Consider the following 15,640-nt stretch of genomic DNA (forward strand, 5'->3'; position numbering starts at 1 on the left):
GGCATTTCTTAGACCTAGGAGCCTAAGAGATGCCCTAGTAAGAGCAGAAATTTCATCTCAGCCCAAACAAAATACAACTGACCAGTGTCGACCATTTGGAGATCAGAGATGTAAGACCTGTACCCAGATGCTGCACACCAAAACGTTTAAAAGCTACTTCACTGGAACATTGTTGTTACGATCATAGAACATAATAAAAAGTGGTCAAACTGTTAAAGAGTATCTCAGGAAAGCTTTTGTATGAAGAAATTGCAAACAACTTCTCAAGATGGAATTAACGAGAAAAAATAATATAATTCATTTTTAGGTCTTGGTCCAAGGCTGGCACAGCACTACTTGCTATAAATCAAAACGCCGTACTACTATATTTGGACTTTTTATTTTATTTTATTTTTTGTTTTGTTTTCCAAAGTTAATTGTAACTTTGATAAAAAGACCCTATTTGTTATTTTCATTCAGGCTCCTTATCTGTTGCTTACGTGAGTCTTTGATAAAGGTAAAACAATCACCCACAGCGTACGCGATTCACTTCTGAATTTGTTTTGATCTTGAACTTCGTGAGTTTTGTGCTTATGTAGTTTTATGAGTTTTATGCTGAAGAAGTCATCCTAAATATTCAATTTAAATTTTACCATCTTCTGGTGATGTTTAACATATTAAGACGTTTATTTAATTTATTGTTATGTTTCGCACCGTTTTTAACGATCCATCACCCCGTAAGAATGATTGTTGACTATTATTTAGACGATTAATATATTTATATAGAAAGAAGACTCTATTCGATACACTGCTCCATCGGATCAAATTGATACAGGGAAGATATGTGAATGTATAGAAATGTCTGAAAAATTCCCAATGATGTTAGAACTGTCATATTTGCGATGCAAATGTTTGGTCGTTCCATCCGCGGGACTCGAACTCGTATCGCTGTGACATGCATGGCAACGTCGCCTGCACAAAGTCCAGCATCCTAGACCACTCGGCCAGCTAGGCTATATAAAAATATAGCTTTTGCTTGCCGGGTCATTCCTCCTTGTAGGATTAATCTAGGGCTTAACTTAGTTTATTATTCGTATGACTTATCATTTTGATATTTGTTAAGTATGGTATATTTGAATTTTTAGAAAGAGGAAAGTTTGATTCAAATCATCTATGGTACCGATTCTTCTTAATACATTTTCAATAGAAATTCATACTTTTTGTTAGACTAAGGCTGTGTTTTAATTTTACAATTTAATATTGTTCATGTAACATAATAATTATTTCGCTTTCGCTGTAGCTGAAAAGAAGTAGAAAATATCTTTAATGGTATCTCTCTCCTGGCGGATATAATATAAAACAAATCTATGTTGGATACACCGGCTGTTTACAGCATTTTCCTGGTTTTGCCTTTAGAATATGACCTGAAGCAGGCAAACGATTGGTCCAATGAACGGTTTTATAAATTTGTTTGTGAAAGCGACACATGTAATAACTTTGTAGCTGTTGTACTATAAGAGCAGAATTTAATTCAGCTGTGACTGAATAAACAATCAATCATATGCTATTTTTGTTACCTTTGTGGTTGCTAGTTTTTACAGTTCCTTTCAATTAAACATATTCGCAGATGTAGATTTTCGAGGTTTACAAATTAATAAGGTAATAAGGTATTGAAAATCAATTTCATTTTTTTGTCCACCATGAATACTACTACAGAAAAAACATTGTGATTTAACAGTACACAACAAAGTGCAATTAAAAATTAGAAGTATTAGAAGTTATTATATTATGTAGTTAAGTTGTACAAAATTTGCTTACCTTGATACACATGGTTAATATACCTTTTTCTCCTGTTCTTTGAAATATTTTGGCGTTACAACATTTTTGTCCGCAACATTGTCTACCAGGACAATGTTGCGGACAAAAATGTTGTAACGCCAAAATATTCTTTTTTACTTCACGATCGCAAGGGAGACATTCACATTTCGTGCATCTGTAAAACCATCACATATCTAATTCAACAATGGAACACTTATGTTTTGAGGGGTGTTAGTACAGTGAAAAAGATTTTAACAAAACATGACAAATCGTATATTCAAGATGTAATATCGTAAACTACTTGATATTTGAAATGATATCACTTAAGAAAAATACTCCTGGTCTTGTTTGATACTCTGCCTTTCTTTCACTTCTAAATATCGGCAAAAATTACCGAGGCGTCAGCAGTGGGATGATTCAAATAGGGGAAATTCCAAACGAACGTGGCTTAAACGTGAACACATGAAAAAGCTACGATCTACATACATTATGTAGCGAACCGAATTACAAAAACACACATAAAACTAAAAACAATGGCAACAAGACGTCACACAAAAATAAAACTAATCACTAACAATACGAACTCCCACAAAAACTGGAAGTGACACCAGGTGCTCCGGAAGGGTAAGCATGTCCTGTTATACCAACGGCACCCTTCATATTGCAAGTGACTATATTTCGGTAATAGACAAGCACACAATAAATCATTTCTTCGACACCTGTTAAACACGAATGACATTTGGGCGAAATATTTCATTTTCTAATTACTATATTGTAAAATTAGGAGGTAACTTGGAAATAGTGGACAAATATCCAAAATTGACAAAATTAGATTAAGGTACAAAAAATCACAATAAAACATACGTCATTATCATTTTTAAAATGATCTTGAATTTAATATTATAGAGCAAATATCAAAGACCCTGAATTAACAGAACTGTTTCGCTACAGCCAGTGCGACAAAACCTAAATTTGTTTCAACAATCACCGAGTTTACTCAACCCTTCTGACTGCAATTATGCACCATTTGCTTCCGCCGTCACATTGATATACCTAGAAACTTGTAGATGTGCAAAGGAGGTGTCGCTATCCTTTTCCGTTATAACTTGAACTTGTTTGTATTCAGTTGAATTTGACAGGAATCATTCAGAGGTGAAAAAGGTATTGAGCGTAAAACGAACAAAAACGAGACTATATTCTTCTCTGTGTATTTGCCAGCCAATAATAATATGGAAGAATACAAGCACATAATAAAAATCCGAAATGACTGTATTAACTTCTATTTAAGATATGGCTACAAAGTAATCGGTGGTGACTTCAGTACTAGTGTATTATAGAAAGACTTACAGTAAAGAATTTGTATAAGTCTGTCCAGGAGTATTCAAGGGAAAACAAACTTCTAGCGGAAAACAAACGAATGTAATCCAGGGACACAGACCAGACATGGAAAACAGGCAAAACAGCAAACTTGAAATAACCAAAATGATATATACAAAGCAAGAAAAGTAAATGAGCAACTCGGACTCCACTAAAAACTGGGAGCATGGACCAGGTTGCTCCGTAGGGTAAACGTCCTCTCTTTTCTAAAAACACCCGCCGAGTTGTTCATAAAAGTAAGATTTAGGGTAGACGAAAGATTAAAGGAAAGAAAATTATGACGCGTTGAACAAATAAGTTTAAGAGGTGCAGATGGATACCCTGTAACGATCCACGATTAACTTCTGTAGTGATGAATTTAATCTTGTAGTAACATAACCCCGTTGCAGACGTCTTATTGTAAGAAGTAAAGCGCGATACAAAAAGTCTCTGGCATAACGTTTGAGTTGTGATATATAATATATGAAGTTTGATCAAAAGTTTTCCCTCACCATCGATTTCCATGTGTAGGTCAAGATATAAGGCTGACTACAGTATCTGTAGTATCCTTTATCTCAAGATAATGGATTAGATGAGATGTATGAAATCCCAGAAACTAGCAGTGTTTAACGATAATGGTCATCTTTTTAAGCAGAGGCTGAGATTAAAGGATCCGGCTAAACGAAATTCTTTCTGTTCCAATTTGATCTTTAACAAAAGCTTGGTTCCTGGAAATACAGACACTTTTTGTATTGGTTTGGATTATACATATTCTTGTTTACATACTAGTTAATGAAAGTTTACACCAATTTCGTCCAATTGTGAAAAGTTACAGGAAGATACACTATCTCTTACATCAGTTCATTCACCTATTATGATGAAAATAGACATTCCTTTAACCCAAGTGAAATTACCTACACCTGACTTTCTGTGGCAGTAGTGGTAGAATGCCCCTGATGCAAATCAATATTGATCACATACTGACATTTATCTACCTGTCATTGACTCCAATTATCGCGATGCACCAGGCGATTGCGACATTGACACGTATGCCGAATTGTGACCTCATCATTATTATATGTTGCAGAAAATTGTATACACAGACGCTTCAACCGCATGACTAAGTCCCATTGGAATGACGATGTAAAACGTGCCCAAAAATTAAAACGTGCAGCTCGTAAGAGAGTTTATACTTGAAGAAAGATCTGGAGGTAAAAATTTCCCAACTTCTTTTGAATATGATTCTGCAAAAAATGTATACGATTTCCGATCGTGCCAGTGCTTAGCATGTGAAAATTACATTAACAGAACCTTAAAAGAAACAGACAATGCTGCTAATTGCGACGTGCGTATATTTTGGAGACTTAATAATTCTAAAAAAATTCTAAATGTTCAAACATATATTATTGGTAAAATTAGTGAGATTCCAAATCAGTCAACAGACATTTTCGCCATGTATTACTCTGATTACATATTTTGGACCCATCGGTTTAATTTCACTCTTTACCAGTTGGACTTCAGGCTAATTAGATATCTTTAAGCTGAAAATACGGAAAGCTCATGGATTTCTTAAATTACAAAACGAATACTTGTGGTACTGTGGAACAAGATTAAACTAAAATGTTTTTTTGGTCAGTTATATTTTGGTAATTTCCCATTAAAGTTTAGTTGGAAAAACATTGTATCACAAGCCGTAGATAATTCCGGAAAATCCGACAAAATTTCAATAGTGCAAGGTGATTTTGATCTCTACAGATTATATGGACTTAGAAGACCGGCGAATGTATAGAAATATGGACTACTATGGGGTGACAACTGTAAATACTACAATATATGTTATAAAAATGAAGAAAACTAAGGTTTTTATAATTGTGGTGAAAATAAACACAAACACAAATGATAGCTTTTCATTGTTTCTGTTACTTTAATTATTGTTTTGACGACCCCGAATGCATCTGTTTTAACTTCCAATTTTGCCTTTTGTGTAACTCAAGTGAGCTAAATGCACTTTGGGTATGTATTGAGTATTTTCAACATTATAACATTCAATAAAAACATTTCGAGTGGAACCATGACCTACATGTACTAAAGCTTTGATCCATAACAAGATGACAATAAATATGTGAATAGTTGATGGTACGGAGTTCCGTTGAAAGAGTAATTAAGGAAACCAAGGTTATAGCGGTAATCAAAAGAATATAATCCAAGGACAAAGACCAGACATGGAAAACAGACACATAACAAAGAACACAAAGCAACAAAAGCAAACGACTCCACTAAAAACTGGGAGTATGGACCAGGTGTACCGGTCATGATCTGACCTGACACTAAAGCCAGTTTAGCTCAATTAAATTTAAAAAAAATGTTCACACATGTACTCTAGTATTACGTGTATGTCTATTTAAAGATATGATTATTTGACATATTAGTTGATTTCGAATGAGTGTCGTTCTGTTACCGTGGATTGTATTAATTTTGTTGTCGGGCCTATCAGAGCTTACTTGAAGAAGGCGTGTTTATACTTATTAAAGACCTTTTGGTGACCTCTGCAAATATTTACTATCTTATAGAGGTTATACGGTGGTGCATTTGATGGGCGTCACCATATCTGTTCTTTTTGTTATTTAATGTTTCGTCAACTGTGTTAAATTTTAAATGTATGGTTACTTTTAAGTGTCAGTCTCCGTGTTTAGATTAACAGAGTGAAATTTGTTAGGAAGTAACCTACCATTTAACCAAGTTTTTCATTACATTGAACTAAAATGAGTTGAAGTTTCATTAAGATGCGCAACAAATCATTAACATTTCAAGGGCACGTAACGCTTTTAAAACTTGCAAATTTTCCAACGTTCTATTGACAAAGGTACCCAAAATATTCAGTGATGCAAATATCAAAATGTTCCTTTTATATAGAGATCTTTTCATGAAACTATTTCGTCAGTTCGGCGAGTTTTTGACTTTCTTTTTTCTATGCATAATTTAAATCATCTTATTTATTAGATCTTTATTTGCCCGTAAGTGTACCTTGCCTATTTCATATGAAAGTATTATGGTTTGTAAGTGTAGCCGGTCGGTTCTGTTGTTTGTCCATCTACAGGGACTCGTCAAAAGGTTGTCTTAGTAAAAGAAAACTGGCATTATTGCTTGCTTTCCTCCTTATTGCTTCACCACTCGGATTTTAAGCACATACAATAGGAGACATATAGCCTAGGCGTTTTATTAGCTGTTTATTTTTTCGACTTACGATGTATTATCGTTTCTTTTGCAAAACTCATTAGTTTTATGGTTAAATCCACTTTAAAATGATAAATTTTATGCTGTTTCTTCAATGTCAGTCCAGAGTCTAAGACTTTATTTACCTACATATTTTATATAAAGATGCTGGGTGTAGAAGAATATCTTGAGTGCATATGTTAGACACCCATGTAAAAACATCTTTCGAAAGGAAACTTCCAACCAATTGCCACCATAAATCTTAAAAAGAAGAAGCAATAATTTACTCTTAAAAGCAGAATACTTGCGTATTAACTAAAGTCTTGGGCTTAATAAAAAATAATAGTTTACATTTAAATCAAATTAAGAGCATTCAACATAGCAGCTATAGCTATCTTCAAGTTGGTCATTGAACAGCGGTTGCACATGAGATAATCCAAAATGTTTACGAAACATATTCGTAGTCTTATCCTAGACACTGTTTTAGCTCATCCGTAATACCTGCGTACACGAAAACCAACCTTTGATCAAATTGATGAATGTAATAACAAAATCAAAGAAGCAAGTTTAATTTCTAAACATTTAATAAAAGGTGTATGAATAACTGATGAATATAGAAAACGAGACAAAACTGAGAGTATGAAAGAACTATACATACAATCTTAGCAAAGGAAACATTAAATAAGACATAGCACTGATCATGTTTACTGGTAGGAAGAAAAATAGACAGCTGTTCTAGTGATTACCTAAATCTCTGTCGAGACGTCTACAAAGGTATAACTTCAAGCTGTGAATTTCTTACCTAAAATGTCAAGTTCAGATTATAACGTACTCAGTTATCATTACACTTACTATCAAAAATTCACAAATGTAAAATTGACGCTTTGGAAATCAACAATCTCAATAGAGAAAAAATTGTTCCACCAGGACACCCATTCATTTCTCAAATCGGCAATATAACAGAATACTTAAGCCGATATGTTGATTTTTTTTCTAATGCCTATAGTACAGAAACAAAACGCATATGTTCGAGATTCATCTGATTTCATACATAAAATAGAAATGACAAAATAACTAATTGCCTGCTATGCAGTTTTGACATAAGCCAAATGTTTTCAAACTGTCCGATTGCTGACATTTTATTGGCTTTCAATTTTCATCCGGGTCGACACCCCCCCTTTTGTAATGTCCTTTATTATTTTTACGAGTCTCACACAGACGATACATATATGCTAAAGCTCTCGGTGATCGCTTATTTAGGCAATGCCTACCCCATATTATCTAAACATTTGATAAAAAGTATATGAATAACTGATGAATATAGCAAACAACGAGACAAAACTGAAAGTATGAAAGAACTATGCATAAAATGTTAGAAAATGGAAACATTAAACAAAACATGAAAATGATCGTGTTTACTAGAAGGAAGAAAAATAGACAGCTGTTCTAGTGATTACCTTAATCTCTGTCGAGAAGTCTACACAGGTTTAGATGAAGTAAGTTTCAATATAACCCAAACCGATTTCGAGTATAAGACTTTGACTTTGTAATGGCTCGTCAAAATAAATATGAATATAATTGCATGCTCGTTCATATGCTGTAGTGAAATACAACTTCAAGTTGTGAATCCCTTACCTAAAATGTCATGTTTAGATTAGAACGTAATCAGTTATTATATCCACATAAGTACTAATTTTCGACAGAAATACGTATCTATATCTAGGGAAAGATTATGTCTAGGTCAAAGGTCAATGACCATTCCCAGTAAAATGGAAATCATACGTTGTACTTATAATTTGACTAACTTAATCAAAATAAAAATATAGTCTAGAAGATTTATCTCCGTTATTTGTTTCTTATTTTTGATATATATAAGATGTTTGTTTGTAAAGTTAGTTAATATTTTAATGTCGTATATAGGTTCGATTAAATAAAACTGTACTTGATATTAAAAAACAAGAAGACAAACATTGAGATTAAAAGATTTTTAACAATTTAATCTTTTCTTAAATGTATTGCTAGTTACAATGAGTAAGGAACATTTCTGAAAACAAAATCTGCAAATGAAAACACTTTTTTTTATAGGGAAACATATCAGTTCCACAGGTTATAAACACTGGAATGAGTGACCCTATTTTAGATCTGCATGATTACGTACATAACTAATTTTTACACACATAATGATACAAATACGGCAAGTCCTTAGATATGACTCAACGATATAAGGATAATGGAATGGAAAACTGAAATGAGGCCATCGTGAATCTAGGCTTGATGAGAAAGATTACTTGATGTGGACGATGTTGTATAATTTTGTATGTAGGTTTTGGAATGATAATTCAGTTTTGATCGGGATGAAGATCGACAGTTCTAATTTAGGATAAGTAGGATTTTGTAAGAAAAAAGATGTAGAATGGAAGTCAGTGTACAGGACGGGATGTGAAATTTTTTATTAGTTTTAAATTGTTTATTATCATTTGTGGGATTTTGGTCTAAAATTATATAACATACTGCGGTTTTTGTTTTGAATGATCTTTACGTTGTTAGGTCATATTACTAAGACACATCTTAAGGCGCTACTATATATACAATATTCTTGCGTAGAACAAACAAATACAAAGAGTAATCAAGGGAACCAAGGTTATAGCGGTAATCAAAAGAATGTAATCCAGGGACTAAGACCAGACATAGAAAACAGACATACACAACAAAGAACATAAAGTAACTAAAATCATACATACAAAGTAACAAAAGTAAATGAGCAACTCGGACTCCACTGAAAACGGAGCATGGACCAGGTGCACCGGTAGGGTAAGCGTCCTCTGCTATTCTAGAAACACCCGCCGAGTTGCTCATAAGTAAGAGATCAAAGCATCAACAAGAAAACCGATATTCTACCGGAAACCAAAAGAATGTCATTAAGGGATACAGACCAGACATGGAAAACAGACACGCAAAACAATGAACACAAAGCAACCAAAATAATAACAATCACAAACTGTTTTTTAAAGAGGGAGATTGATAAAACCATTTTAGTACTATCAAACATTGGCATGTTTATTTTCATTATTATATGGCATTTAAGTAAAACTTGAGTAATCAAGTGGCTTATATAAGATAGAATTCATGTGCTTGACAGATATACGCATGAAAGTGATATATGCGTCTCTCTTAATGGAATTTAAGAGGAAGGGAGAAGAAAACGTTACTTGCTCTTCGATGCACCAATAACATTTTTTAAATAATTGATTAAAACTTCGATGTATTAAACGTTATCTCTTAGAAAATAACTTTTAAATTATTTGAGTCATTTTCCGAAGTCTATTTGAATGTCAGTAAAACTAGGATACTAGTTTTTTTTCAAGGGATCAAATACGGACATAAATAAAATATTATCATAAATTAATGTAAAGAGTAATTAAGGGAACCAAGGTTATAGCGGTAATCAAAAGAATGTAATCCAGGGACAAAGACCAGACATGGAAAACAGACATACACAACAAGGAACATAAACTTACTAAAATTATACACAAAAAGTAACAGAAGCAAATTAGCAAACTGGACTCCGCAAAAGCTGGGAGCATGGACCAGGTACACCGTTAGGGTAAGAGTCCTCTGCTTTTTTAGAAACACCCATCGAGTTGCTCATAAAAGGTCACATCCGGAGTAGACGAAAGAGGAAAGGAAAACTATGAAACGTTGAACAAATCAGTTTTCATGTTGCAGATGGATACACTGTAATGATCCACTAGTTCATGATGACGACCATAAAACTAGTAGTGATAACTTCAATCTTGTAGCAACAGCAAGTAGAGGATCACAATAGAATGCCGACTATTTGGTGAAAAACGCGTCCACCACACAGGACAAATATATTGTCGATCAAAAATTCCAGCATTTTGTAAACATCTTCTGTATATTCGGTAGACGATTTGGAATTATTTAATTACAAAGTATGAGGAATTTCTATCAAGAACTATAGGTGTACCATCTTTTTTTTGGACAAAAAACAACGATGTATAATGTTTTTAAGTCGGGATTTTTTCTGAGTATGGGGAATAGAAGTATACAGTGTTGAAAACTCATAGGGTTTAATGCTATTATATTCCGATAATAGGCTTGAACTGATTGTCTCCAATAGATCTCTAGAATTGTTCAGATTCACATTGAATTACCACTACGGGAGTAACAAGTGTTGTGGTAGGACTGCAGACCCTCTTTGATTTTGTTTCAAAATTAAAGACCTTACTTATAACAGTATCATATTCAGTTATATGAAGACTTTTTTTTGTAAATTTAACTCAATCATTTGTGTAGAGATCTATATCAGGCACATTATTATTTCAATTACAAAAAATAAGAATTGATTCTGATACTACGAAATGAGTAACGAAAACAGTGCTAAAATGAAGTACAACCAGGTACTTCTGTCAAAAGTTTATTTACATACTTTAATTTATATTCTTTTAATAAAATTTGAAATTATAATAGTAGAAAAGCAGGCTATCGATTCTTGAGAATTTGATGCACCGGAATACAATGCGGTCAAAAAATTTATCGATGGAAGGCTTATTTCATACTCTATCGAAATATCGATGTCATGCACATCGATCGTGGTCCTTCTCTAAGAATATTGAAGGTTGACCTTAACTTTTGAGAGGGTAATCAAGGGAACCAAGGTTATAGCGGTAATTAAAAGAATGTATTCCAGAGACAAAGACCAGACATGGAAAACAGACATACACAACAAAGAACATAAAGTAACTAAAATCATACATACAAAGTAACAAAAGTAAATGAGCAACTAGGACTCAACTAAAAACTGGGAGCATGGACCAGGTGCACCGGTAGGGTAAGCGTCCTCTGCTTTTCTAGAAACACCCGCCGAGTTGCTCATAAAAAATCAAGTCCGGGGTAGACAAACTAGGAAAGGGAAACTTTGACCCATTGAATAAATCAGTTTTCATGGTGCTGATGGATACACCATAACGATCCACTAGTTCATGATGACGACCATAAAACTTCTGTAGTGATGACTTCAATCTTGTAGCAACACAACCCTGTTCCAAAAGCCTATTTGTTAGAGTTTTAGCGCGATATAAAAAGTCTGCGTAGTTTCAGCAAGCTTTGGCATAACGTGTGAGTTGTGATATGAACACTCCATACGCAGGAGCCGAAAGAATGTTGCCACAGATGAAAGGAAATTTGACAAGTCTGAATGAAAAGTCATCACGTTTGTCGTAAAGTTTGGTCAATAGTTGAAGTAACACCATCTGAACTTATTTTTTAATATCCATTATCCGTAAAATATCGATTATTGGCCAAAGTTGATTTTATTGCACATAACGAAATAGGTTATATTTTTACCCTAATTGGTTTGGTCTTGGCTTTCTTTAATCCATATCGCCAATATTCGCTTTAAACATGCACGAGAAAAAAAACTTTTTGTATTGCATAGTGGTAACCGGTATTTGAAAGGCAAAAAAAAGGGACAAAAACTGTATCGCCAAGATACTTTTTTCTGACCAGCAACCATTTTTTGTTTGTTTGAAAAACTATTTAGACGTTAGCCATTGACTTGAGACATTTAAAAAAACACAACTATTACTAATAGTACCCAGGTTTTGAAAGACTAGGTTCTTAACGGACGTACGCTGTCGTGAATTAAAAACGAGTAAAACATTGAATATTCTGCCAGGCAAATCCTTCAGACAGCCCTGTCCTGAATATACAGTATGTTACTGGATATTGGGGTAGCATTTAATGTGAAGCATGTCAGTTATAGGAATATCAGCGCAAAAAAGAGAGGATATTTCAATTTCATTGTACCGGCATTTTGATGGCATACCATAGCTAATTGTTTTTACCCCTTCGAATACGAACCTGCTATATTTCATATTGGAATATTGTTTGTAACCTTGTAGGTTGTTTTCAGTTTTTCGTTTCATATGGACTAAGACAAAGTGAAGACATCCAAACATAAGTATTATATATGAATACTTATTACTTGGGTTTTGGTTAACATAATAAATATGAATATTTAAATGTAATCAATCTAACTTCTAGTTAGTTTAGCTTTGTGTGTTCAGTTTTTGTTCCCTCCGAGTCTAATGGTAATGCAAAATGCCGTTGCTACACGTAGCATCAGGTGAAACATCAGTGCGACAATTTCAGCCTGACATAGGTCTTAAAATCATTAGTATGGTTCTTGATTTCGTTGTAAAGCGAACGTTCGCTGAGGTATATTTTGATCGTTTACTGCATTCATAAGAAGAGCAACAGAGAATGTTTTGAATTGCCAAAACCCCTTGTTTTCTTGTTTGTAGAATTTACAATGAGATAAGATTCGGAGTTATGGTATAGTATGCAGTTAAAATTGCAAATAAAAAAATTACGATATCATTTTAGCCCTAATATAATATATGCGGAGTCTCTGTTCTTCATGAGATACAGAAAAAAGTATTACAGCGAAAAGGGGGTGGGGGTGGGGGGGGTCCTAGAAAATCGGATAAACCGTGAATAATTAGAATAACACCAATTTTCTTCTTAGACCATCAACATAGTACCATAATGAATCGGGGTCAGATACTCTTAATTAATTGAAGCTGCGTATAATAGTTGACAAAGTTTTTATGAATTACATGTAATTATTTTGTGGATATAAAGGAAATATCCTGGGTCGAAGCCGAAATATGTTATCGTATCTATACAATTAATGCAACTGCAATTGTTTAGTGTGCATTCTTATACACAAGAAACAAACACTCCCATTTGTTAAGCATATAAACTTCTTCTCAAATGTTTTGGCACACTAGGCTTAACCACTGATCCAATCCTCTCTTTTTATATGCCTAAATGTTGTATTGACTAAGATTTGTTACACCCCCGTTTAAATCATCTCTAAGTCTTAGTGCTAGATGTGGGAAATTTGAAAGACTATGCTTGTTGACTATTAAAGTACGGAATTAACCCAGATTTGGTCGGAGTCTTATTAATGTCACTTGAAAAAAGCCGATATCCAAATAAGAACACTATCATACGATATTCTATCGATGATTTCTTGAAAGCTAAACGAAATAAATTAAGCAGAATAAATAGGTCACAGCATATCATTAACAAAACGCAACAACATAAGAGTGTTATTTTGACTCCGCGTACTAATTATTGAATGGCCACAACAAACGGTAGATTATTCACCGAGCACGTGCAATTCCGCATTTATGAGGTAGCTTGTAACTCTGATATTGACCTTTTTGTTTTATTATTAAAATACTTCTTATCATTTAAAAAAACTGGGAGGTCATTCCGAACGTACCTGGTTATACAATACATACATTTAAACCCACCACTGTCAAAATTGACTTTTTAACAGCCGGTATATGTGAAAGAAAACATGGCGCCCCACAAAACGCAAAATGTCAGAAATTGTGACTACAACACATTTGTATCATAATTCTAATTTGAAAGTAGAATGATTTTCCGAAACAAATACACAAATAAAGCCGTATTATATGTCGTCAGTGCATTTAACTTCGTTATTTGAAGACTTTTAAACCTCTGCTATCCTATTATAATGTATTATATGCATTAAGCAAAGAGTTCATTTGTGTACATGTACAGAATACATGCAAGCATTTTCAATCTTAAATAAAGAACATTTTAGCATTTACAAAGAGTTTTGTAAGACTTTCTACATTTCTTTTGGTTGTACTCAGATGGATGTAGTGTTTTCTCGAAATTACAGATCTGTATAAAGAAAGAATGACAGTAACGTACAAATATGACGTGTGTATGACGAAAAAGCCACACTATGCAGTTCGGTGGCTTCTTCTGCACCTTGAAATATCGTCTTGAATTTTAGCTGTGTTGGTACTTACATGTCACTCAAAAACCTAAGTCCTGACTTATTGAAATTTAAGAGGCCACGCAGTATAATGATTGGGACGAATACCGTTTGTAAAGAACTGTTATATCTTAAAAGCCTAGTCCTTTGTGAATTAAAAACGAAGAAAATGACAAAACAAAACAAAAGAAGACACAACGATTGAATTTATCATTAATTAAAAAAAAATGTTCTAAGAGATTAGTTAATGCATGTGCAAGTCAGAATTAATAATATGCAAATAGTTATTTGTGCATCGAAAAACAAGTTCAATACTCCTTCCTTTGGAATTCCTTTGGAGATAAGCATATGTCACTTTTATAAGTTTATCTATCAATGACCTTAATTCTATCTTCTATAGGCCTCGTTGTGAATCACGTTGGACTTGAATGTCATATAATAATGAAACAAAACGTATCAAAGTTTCATTTATATGGTTTTGACAAAAACTATAGGAAGTACTTGAAAAGATTTCACTTATATATTCCTATCTTCAAAACAGGCATTTTAAAACGTTCTTGATCTCTTACTTTTCTTTGTATTTTCTGCGCAAGGCCATTATATGTGTAGTAACACCTAAAGAGCAAATTAGTCAATAGACCTAACAGGGTAAAGATCAATCAAAAATGGTAACCACAATAAATTATAAAATTTTAGACCTGAAGCACACAAATGTAGCGAAGCAATTAAAACAAAAACGAATAAAAAAATCCCCACCCTATATCTACACTGATTGCCCTTTCTATATTCTCTATATAAAGTCCTACTAAAAATTGTGAACTTCATTCATGATCCACACTCCATTCTCATTCACAAACATCCATATAAAAATTATACAGCATCGTCCATATTGAATAATCTTTCTCATCATCGTCCAGATACACGATAACCCCATTTAAGTTTCCCATATTCTTTTTATCATTGAATCATATTTAACGTATTTGTATGATAATATGTATTAAAATTCAATTATTTAGGTGATCCTGCAGATCCAAAAAAGTCACACTCTTTAGTATTTGTAAACTGTAGATTTGATATGTTTTCCTATAAAAAGTTTTTTTATGCCAGACTTTGTTTTCATGAATTAATCTTTCTCACCCACTGTAACTAACAATACATTTAAGAAAACAGATTAAATATAGTGGTCAGGAATGTTTAAATTATATTACGGTTTAATATTTTTTTTTAAATATGAAGTACAGATTTAATGAATCGAACCTGAATAAATAACATTTAAATATGTGGTGATTATTAAGTTAATAAAAAACGTATCTTACATATGTCAAAAAGAATCAACTACTGACGGAGATAAATCTAATAGTCTATTTTTTTAAATTTATAAAGTCGGTCAAATTATAAGCACAACGCGTGATTTCCATTATACTGGGAATG

The 15,640-nt window shown here is 33.2% G+C and overlaps 1 long non-coding RNA gene across 1 annotated transcript; it reads right to left on the reverse strand.

Annotated features, from left to right (window-relative positions):
* Nucleotides 1-6,490: 6,490 nt before the first annotated feature.
* Nucleotides 6,491-8,057, reverse strand: LOC148603492 (uncharacterized). Its single transcript, XR_015916543.1, has 3 exons — nt 7,824-8,057; nt 7,113-7,168; nt 6,491-6,627 (listed from the first exon to the last, which is right to left on the reverse strand). It is a non-coding gene; the product is annotated as an uncharacterized LOC148603492 (long non-coding RNA).
* Nucleotides 8,058-15,640: the final 7,583 nt, after the last annotated feature.

The sequence above is a fragment of the Perna viridis genome, chromosome 11 (genome assembly GCF_037379345.1).
Source record: "Perna viridis isolate PV_CMFRI_1.1 ecotype Kerala chromosome 11, ASM3737934v1, whole genome shotgun sequence".
Lineage (NCBI taxonomy): Eukaryota > Metazoa > Mollusca > Bivalvia > Mytilida > Mytilidae > Perna > Perna viridis.